The 9,843-nt window shown below is 39.3% G+C and overlaps 1 non-coding gene across 1 annotated transcript; it reads right to left on the minus strand.

Annotated features, from left to right (window-relative positions):
* Positions 1–8,886: 8,886 nt before the first annotated feature.
* On the minus strand, positions 8,887–8,990 carry LOC120089611. The gene has a single exon (XR_005485284.1). It is a non-coding gene; the product is annotated as a small nucleolar RNA R71 (small nucleolar RNA).
* Positions 8,991–9,843: the final 853 nt, after the last annotated feature.

A 9,843-nucleotide genomic window follows, 5' to 3' on the forward strand; every position in this document is an offset into this window, starting at 1 on the left:
CTCGCGTATCGCTTAACGCACGCGCACACTGGACGGTCGTTTAGGTCAGCAAGCTTCATCGCTTAGTAACTGACTAAACGATCACTTAATAACGCAAGGTAAATCATTCACCTGACGCCATGTTAAGTGATCTCATAGACGATCGTTTTGGTCAGTAAACTTCATTGCTTAGTAATTGACTAAACGATCGCTTAGTAACGCAAGGTAAATCGTTTACCTAACGCCGCATTAATTGATCGCATAGACGATCGTTTTGGTCAGCAAGCTTCATCGCTTAGTAACTGACTAAAAGATCGCTTAGTAACGTAAGGCAAATTGTTTACCTGACGTCGTGTTAAGTGATCGCATAGACGATTGTTTTGGTCAGCAAGCTTCATTGCTTAGTAACTAACTAAACAATCGCTTAGTAACACAAGGTAAATCTTTTACCTGACGCTGCATTCAGTGATCGCATAGTCGATCGTTTTGGTCAGCAAGCTTCGTCGCTTAGTAACTAACTAAAAAATCGCTTAGTAACACAAGGTAAATTGTTTACCTGTCACCTCGTTGAGCGATCACATAGACGATCAGGCTTCGTTGCCTAGTTGTCGTCTACGCGATCGTTTAATTTGCTCCTATCGTCTACTTTGCGTTGGACGATTGTCTACCTACGGCATTTACTACACGATGGAGTCCTCCTGGCGGTTCAAGACCCAACTCGCTTGTGAACCGGTTTGCTCGATGAAAAATGTAATAGACAGGGTTATTTCATTCCAATTTTGTAAAGGCTCATCTCGATCCATTAATCCTTTATTTATTACATGCAATGTATGTTTTTAATATGTCATATGGTATGCACATATATATAAATCCCACCTTAGGTCATGCATATTCTCTTTATTATAAGTTTTATAATTTAGAGAAGCATGTTTTAATTTACATAAATGCATACTCATGCATCATATAATATAAGGGTTATATTTATGTATGCTTTATTTTTTTTTATTTTTTTTATTTTTTTTGTTATATTTATAAGCGTTATAAATACTTCGTTATGTGGGATGAGTGTTTTAGTTAATTTTATAAATGGTTATAAAATGAAACTAGAACTAAAATAATCAGTAAAAGATTAATATGTAGCAAGTCTATCTATAGTAGACCTTTTGTTGAAGCGGGGGGTTCTGTCTAGGCTGGGGTATTTAAGATGACGGCAATGGAACACCCGCTATTTGAAGAACCTACTTGGAAAGGTAATTTAGATAGATTTGATGCATCAACCTAAAAGCCAGTCCCATTAAAGAGTTTAATGTGACTACTGGTTTTTTTTCAAAAGCAAAAGTTGTTTTTTAGCAAACTTTATAAATGACTTAGATCATAATCAGTATAACCGGATTGTCTAGGTTAAGAAACCCCTAGGTAGACACATTCAGTGGGAGTCCTTAGAGGCATTGATGCCTCATTTTCACCTCTTGCGTTTCTCCTCTATAGTCATAACCGTGAGATTACCCTCGGCCTGAGGCATCTTGGCGTGTCCCCCTCAACGGATGAATGTTTGGGTAGGTCAATATCAAGGTAGATAGAGAGAGTGTTCATAAGTAAGTGGGAGCGAAAAAAGTGCGACAGCATATCCCTCGATCCCCTCTTGGATTGAATAAAGTTTCTGCGCATCGCATCGTGGCACCTTGGAGTGTCCCCTATAGATGGTTGTTTTGCATTTTCTTTATTTGATCTCCTGTAAGAGGATAAGGTTTACTTAGTCTCTTATCCTAATCTACTTTTCCCTATAGGTGAAACACATTAGGGCGGGACTCTGGGGTAAAAACGAGGGGTTACACTTACGTCAAGGATTGTTAAGGGTTAACTATTCTGGACCGAACAAATGGTGGCTATTAGGTTTAGTTCCAAGAGTTGGTTCTACCTAATGGTTAAGAATGTCTCATCCCAGTGAAGGGTTATCCGATCATCCCACCGGTGACGTTTGTCCTGCCTCACTAGGACATCATTGCAAAATAGAAGTCTTTTAACTTAGGGTACTTGGAATCTGTTTTGCTAAAAAATTAATTGGTTAATTAAAATGTGGTTTTTGCAAAGTCTTATAAACGGTTATTCATTTTTTCAGCAACGTTTTTAATGGCTTCAGCCACTATTAATTTACTAAGCGTCGAAAAACTGAATGGCCTTGACTATTGAAGTTGGAATCATATGCTCACGACGATACTCATCATTGAGGATCAATTTCCTTTTATTCCACTTCAGAACACTACTCGAAATGTTCGGGAGACGTACGAGCGTTGGACACGGGCAAGTGAGAAGGCTCGAGCCTCAAACGAGAAGGCTCGAGCCTATATTCTGGGTAATCTTAATGACATTTTAGCCAAGAAACATGAGTCCATGGTCTCAGCACGTGAGATCATGAAGTCCCTGCGGGGAATGTTGGGATAGCCGTCTGGATAGCTCAAGCATGAGGCTCTAAAACGCATCTTCAACTCCAAAATGGAGGAAGGCACCTCTGTTTATGAACACGTGCTAAAAATGATGGTCCACTTTAATGTGGCAGAGATGAATAGGTCTAAAATTGTTGAGGGCAGTCAGGTTCGCATTATCCTGCATTCATTGTCGGAGAGCTTCCTCCACTTTGTTAGCAATACAATTCTTAACAAAGTGGACTACTCCCTTACCACTCTCTTAAAATAGTTACAAACTTAGCAATCCTTGCTAAAAAGTAAGGAGAAAAAGGGAGGTGAGGCAAATGTTATCTCGTCCTCTAAAAAGTTCTATCAAGGTTCGACCTCAGGAACAAAGTCTGCACCTTCTACTTCTAACTCTAGAAAGGGGAAGAAGAAGAAGAGTGGTAAAAGGAAAGGGAATACGCCTGCTAACCCGCCACTTGTCACCCAGAAGAAGCGTCCACCGCCGGTTGGAAAAGGAAAATGTTTCCATTGTAACCAAGACGGACACTGGAAGAAGAATTGTCCTCGTTATCTGGAGGAAAAGAAGGCTACCAAGGCTAAGGCCAAGGCAGAAAAAGGGGATTAGATCCTAGCGACAGTTGGAGGCTGGTGAGATGACGTTGCGAGTAGGCACCGGGTGCGTCGTCTCAGCTGTGGCAGTGGGAGACATCCAGTTTACTTTATAGAATAGGTTTCTTATATTAAAAGATGTCTTTGTAGTTCCTGAACTATAAAGGAACCTTATTTCTGTAAAGTGTATGTTATAATACAATTACACTATTTCTTTTAAATTGAATAAAGCATTTATTCGTAAGGATGGTGTTGAAATTTGTATAGCTAAACTGGAAGATAACTTGTATGTGCTAAGACCTTTAGCCTTAAGTTCCCTCCATAACATAGAGATGTTTAAATCTACTGTAACTCAATCTAAATGTCAACGAGTTTCTCCAAAAGAAAATGCCCAACTTTGGCACCTTCGATTAAGGCATATCAATCTCAATAGGATTGAGAGATTGGTGAAAAATGGCCTTCTAAGCGAGTTAGGGGAAAATTCTTTACCAGTGTGTGAATCTTGCCTTGAAGGTAAGATGACTAAACGACCTTTTATTAGAAAAGGTTATCGAGCTAAAGAGCCTCTTGAATTAGTACATTCTGACCTTTGTGGTCCTATGAATGTGCGAGCTCGAGGAGACTATGAGTACTTTATCAGTTTTACTGATGATTACTCGAGATATGGGTATGTCTATCTGATGCAACGGAAGTCTGAATCTTTTGAAAAGTTCAAATTGTTTAAGGCCGAAGTTGAAAATGCTTTGGATAGACGAATAAAAACACTTCGATCAGATCGAGGTGTTGGATTATGAGTTCCAGGACTATTTATTAGAACATGGAATCCTTTTCTAACTCTCGGCATCGGGTACACCTCAGCAAAATAGTGAAGTAGAGAGGAGAAACAAAACCTCGTCGGACATGGTTCGTTCGATGATGAGTTACTCTTGCTTACAGACTCATTTTAGGGTTTCGCAGTGGAGACTGCGGTGTACATTCTCAATTGTGTTCCTTCTAAGAGTGTTGCAATAACACCTCTGGAGTTGTGGAACGGGCATAAAGCTAGTTTACATCACTTTCGCATATGGGGTTGCCCAGCACATGTGCTTGAGGCAAATCCCAAGAAATTGGAATCATGATCGAGGTTATGCCTCTTTGTAAGCTACCTCAAAGGTACACGAGGAGGTTACTTTTATGATCCGTCCAAAAACAAGGTTTGTTTCCACAAATGCTACTTTCCTGGAGGAGGGTCATATTAAGGAGCACAGTCCACGTAGTAAATTCGTGATAAGTGAGCTTTCCAAAGAAACTACTGAAACTTCAACAAGAGTTGTTGAAGGACCTGATTCATTAACCAAAATTATTGATGATAGTTCATCTGATAGGTCGGTTCCACCTCAAGAGTTGAGGGAACCTCAATGCAGTGGGAGGGTTACGAACCCACTTGATCGCTATTTGGGTTTCATTGAAATCCTAGTTATGGTGACAGATGACCACGTTGAGGATCCGTTGTCCTATAAAAAGGCAATGGAGGATGTTAACCGGGATAAATGGGTCAAAACCATGAATCTCGAGATAGAGTCGATGTACTTCAACTCGGTATGGGATCTTGTAGATCAGCTTGATGGGGTAAGACCTATAGGTTGCAAATGGATCTACAAGCACAAACGGGGTGCTGATGGGAAGGTGTAAACCTTCAAGGCTCGACTTGTGGCAAAGGGTTATACCCAGGTGGAGGGAGTCGACTATGAGGAGACTTTCTCGCCTGTTTCCATGTTAAAGTCGATATGTATCCTCCTGTCCATTGCAGCTTATTATGATTATGAGATTTGGCAAATGGACGTCAAGACAGCTTTTCTAAATGGCAATTGTTGACATAAAATTTGTCTATAAACTTGTAACGCATAAAATTTATCTTCTTATGTCATACAACGCATGGATGATTATAATGCAAGATACAACTTATAAGCGTATAATGCGATGATGCAAAGATATACGATACTACTTCTAGATGTATGTGTTATTAATGGGATGCTTGTAGTATGCTATGTGTTGTCACAAGTTTCCTTGCGTTGAAACCAAGTATAATTTCACCCCAAGTTTCTCGGAATGATTCGAGGTCGAACACAGGGATTGTTTTAGGTTAATTGTGTTACGTTCGTGATATATGCGACCGAGGGTTTTTCAATTTAATAAAAGTTGTGTTTATACAGGTATTAAAAATTGCGATAAAGTAAAATATGCGGTAAAATAAAGTTGCGGTAATAAAATAAAATGCGATAAAAGTAAACCTAAGCTATGATGATACAAGATATAGGTTACATGATACATGATACCGAGTTTGAGACTGACTGTGAAGATTATACAAAGAATCGTGTTATGCAGTGGCAAGGCATTATGTATGAAGCAGAAAGAGAAAAGATAATTAATACAAACATTGCAAGTTCATTAATTCTGTTAAAGATATAACTATGGAAAATGTACAAACATCGCAAGTTCATTAATTGCATTAAAGATATGTATGAAGCCTCGTATCAAGTATATCTTTTATTTAATTGTCTGAAGGTATTTATAGATGAATGCTTTTACTCTCTGCCATGTGGTCCCCACTTTATTGTTATGGAAATTCCAAAATGGTGGAATAAATATTTCTTCTATTATGCAATCAATCCATTGAAAATTCACAACGGTTAGTTGTACGCGTGTCAAATACCTCCGGGATTGCCTGACCTCAATGATATTAACTATATGAAATCTATAAGTACAGAGTAGGCGTTAGGAAAATCAACAAGGCCTGAACTTCTCTAAAAAGACTAAGTTTTCTTTCTAACACGTGCAAGCTTCAAGTCTTAAACTCCTTTCAGACTCTCAAAGCCTTTTTGAAATTTTGTTTCTCTTTTAGCAATGAGGATTTAGCTCGTCTCCAAATTTGGGATGAGTATAGTTCATCTTCAAATTTGGGGATGAGGGAAATCTGAGTTAAGACACATCAAACGAGTACATTATAAAGAAAAGGGAACAAAATAAGAAAAATTTTAAATGCAACTTCTCTATCATTACTTCAAAAGAAAAACTTTAAAATGGCATGAGTTAAGTTGGAAAAGGAACTTAGCCGTAGTTGGATGCTCGCATGACACCAGTGGGGGCAAGCCAAAATGAAGTTAAGTCTCCTAGACCAACGCGTCCCATAGAACTCCTCTATCTAGTCTAAAGAAAATATATCTTGAAACACATTAATATTAGATATGAGCTTAGTTGTGAAGGATTCTCACCCGTAGTTGGATGCTCGCATGACACCCGTGGGGGCAAGCCACAACGAAAGTGGGATACCTGGAACAACGCATGGGTAAGTGAATTCATAATTTTTTTTTCTTTTTATCCGGCATTTATCTTAAAAGGAACATCTAACGCATTGCTGGTTTAGAAAAAACAAGAATGTTTTGAGAAACGAAAGGAGTTATTGATAAAAGGCTTGTTGCATCTGAAACTGAACATTAGTCCTTTTTAGAAAAGAGTCAATCTGAGTTGTATTTTCCAAACTCTTGTCTCAAACTTATGACTGGATATGATGAGAGGTGAACTTTGCACACCTAAGACAAAGAAGATGACAAAGAATTATTTTGGAATGCTTGAGGACAAACATTGTTCAAATTTGGGGGTGGTGATAACTTGTAGAAATACAAGTTATTTTTGCTCTTAAGTTAGAACAACTAAGGTTTTTAATGATAAATTCTCCTCGTTTTTAGAAGAGATGCATGGATTTATTCAAACATTAGAGAACTCATGCAATAGAAGTTTTATTACTAAATATCGCGGCACTAACGAATTGTATTGCAGGATCTTTACAAAAAGCTAACGCATAATCAAGAAGGTGTCGCAGGGAAAGCTCTAACGCATGGGTCATGCATCAGAGGGAGTTCAATGTAGAGAAGATTCATTGATCCAGGCTGATTGTGTCACATCACCACTTGCAGGTATGGGCACCTGTAGCAAGCGACGTCTGAAAAGCTCCTAAGAGTCAGACGACTAACTAGGGCATGGACTTTAATGCTGACCAGGGTATGGACTTTAATGCTACCCATTCACCAAGTGGACATGACCAACGCCTATAAATAGATGAAGTCCCTCAAGAGTTCGTAGTTAGAAAATTATTCAATTCAGAAATTATCAAGATCCTTACTCTCAGTAATTAGTGTAGTCATAGTTTAAGCTATGTTGTGGTGCCAAGACGATCAGAAGAGTTGAGAACCACCACCACCACCGGTCAGGGAGTGGAGGAAGCCAAGCTTGAGAAGGATATTTCGTCCTCTTCCTATACAAGTGATTGTACACAACAGAATTGAGCCAAAGAGATACAAGAGATTGTACTCTGCGGCTTGACTCAGTTTCTTTCATCTCATTTATCACTTTCATTTCATTTGATTGAATATTGCTTTTGTAAAGACAAATTGCTTCTTTATAAAATTCATATATTTGATCCATCACATTTTTGCCATTGTTTATTTCTTGTTTATGTTGAATGCATTCATACTTTATGAAAAACTTCATTTCAAACACTTAAGTCGACTTGATCACTTGGTAAAAGCATATTTAATTTAGATTATTCGAGAGAATAACTAAGCTGCATCAAGTAGGACGCCTAGTACAGCTAGAGATAGACTTACTGGTGTTTATTGCATTCTGTGTTGGACGCATGCATCCTAGAGATAGGTTGTTCATGTTATTCGCATTGAGAAGTGTTGAATAAAGCCTAACGCATAAACAAAAAGATAAGCAAATCATCCCATCTCATCCACATTACATTCTGGTTTGTGTACATTCATGTTGGACCGACGCATCCACTCACATTAAACTCCATTTTCGCATGATCCATCACTCACCACTCAAGTCTTTTGTATCATCTTGCACAGGCACAACACCTAGTGTAAATAACACATTTCTCTTCATATATTTAGGAAAACCCCTACAATAGATACAACGCAAGGTCTGCGTTTGTTTAATTGAATCCCTGAGTTCGACCCTGGACTTACAAGGAGCCTAAATTAGATTTATATTTGCATCTGGTTTAGGAAAACTTGAACGTCATTATTAGGAGTGTTGTGCATTACAAATACTTAAACGCATCACAGCATCAACGCATCACTTATACTTAAAACTTATTCTTCCACTTTATTTTATACAATACACTCCTAGAGCGAATCACAATAGCAACGAACAAATTTTTGGCTCTGTTGCCAGGGATTCAAAAACAAGACTAATCAGAAATTTCGTTGTATCTGTTGTAGGAACACTTCGGTCGAAGAAGTATTACAAGCTAAGCCTAAGCTTGTGAACGTTTATGAGCAGGGAGAGCACTCCTGAACTCATATACGACCTCGAGATTGAAAGGACCTTTCGACGTTGTTCTAACTGTCGTCAAAGGTTGAGGTAGCAATTTCTCAGACAACAGAACAGGCAACGAGCAATGGCGGAAGAACAGGCAAATTAGCAACTAGCTCATGCTGCACAGAATCCAATCCTAATGGCGAATAGCAGCACACATCCTATGAGAGAGTACGCATCCCCTATACTGTATGATTTCTCTCCAGGAATCATTTACCCAACATCAGACGGGACCAGGTTTGAGATGAAATCTGTAATGCTCCAAATGCTCCAGACTACTGGACAATTTGAGGGTGGTCGTGGAGAAGATCTTGACGCCCACATGAAGTGTTTCCTGGAAACGTGTAATTCATTTGTGATTCCTGGAATCACCCTAGAGGCGATCAGGCTGTCTTTGTTCCCCTATTCTTTGCGTGATGACACAAAACAATGGGTGAGCTCACTGGAGCCTGGTGAAATCACCACCTGGGAGAAGTTGGTGGAAAATTTTATGCAAAAATACTTCCCACCTACCACCAACGCGAGGAGACGTTGAGAGATTATGAATTTTGAACAAGAAAAAGTTGAAACCTTAAGCGCCGCATGGGAGCATTTTAAGGGATTGGTCAAGAATTGCCCAAACCATGGACTACCTCTAACTATCCAAATGGAGACGTTTTATGAAAGATTGAATAGAGCATCACAGATGGCAGCAGACGCAGCAGCGACAGGTGGAATTATGGATAAATCTTACTCTGAAGCGAAGGAGATTTTAGACCAAATTGCTAAACACAACATGGAATGGGTGGACGATACGTATGATGGAAGAGCTGACAAGAAGAAAAGATCTTATAACGTTAATTCTATCGATTCCAATGCAATAGCCACACTTTCTGCACAAGTGGCTATAATGACCATTCTTTTGCAGAACATAAAGTAGGAAACGTATCAAATGAGCAGAAGGTGAATCAGGTAGAAGCGTTCAGGCAGCCCATGGTTAGTTGTGTGGGCTGAGGATATCCTCACTTCTATGTTGAATGTCCACAAAACCCTCAGTCAGTATGCTTCATAAAAAACAACCCATTTTCCAATACATATAATCCCGGATGGAGAAACCATCCAAATTTTTCTTGGACAGGAGGAAATCTTCAGGAGCACCACCCAGGGGCGAACCAACAACAAAGGAATGGATTGCCGCCTGCATTTCAACAAACGCATAAGCCACACCAACATGCCTTTAATAGAGAAGGACAGGCGCGAGTTCAAGATCTCCACTTGAGAACCTATTGAAGGAGTACATAGCCCAGAATGACGCGTTGCTGAAAAGCCAGGCATCGTCTATCAGAAACCTGGAAATACAGGTAGGACAAATAGCGAGCGAGTTGAAGAGCAGACAGCCTGGAGTTCTACTTAGCAATATAGAAACACCTGGGAACAATGGGAAGGAGCAATGTCACGCGGTGACGTTACGAAATGGAAGAGCTCTTGAAGAAAAAAGAATGAA

Source organism: Benincasa hispida, chromosome 10, assembly GCF_009727055.1.
Source record: "Benincasa hispida cultivar B227 chromosome 10, ASM972705v1, whole genome shotgun sequence".
In the NCBI taxonomy this organism is placed as follows: domain Eukaryota; kingdom Viridiplantae; phylum Streptophyta; class Magnoliopsida; order Cucurbitales; family Cucurbitaceae; genus Benincasa; species Benincasa hispida.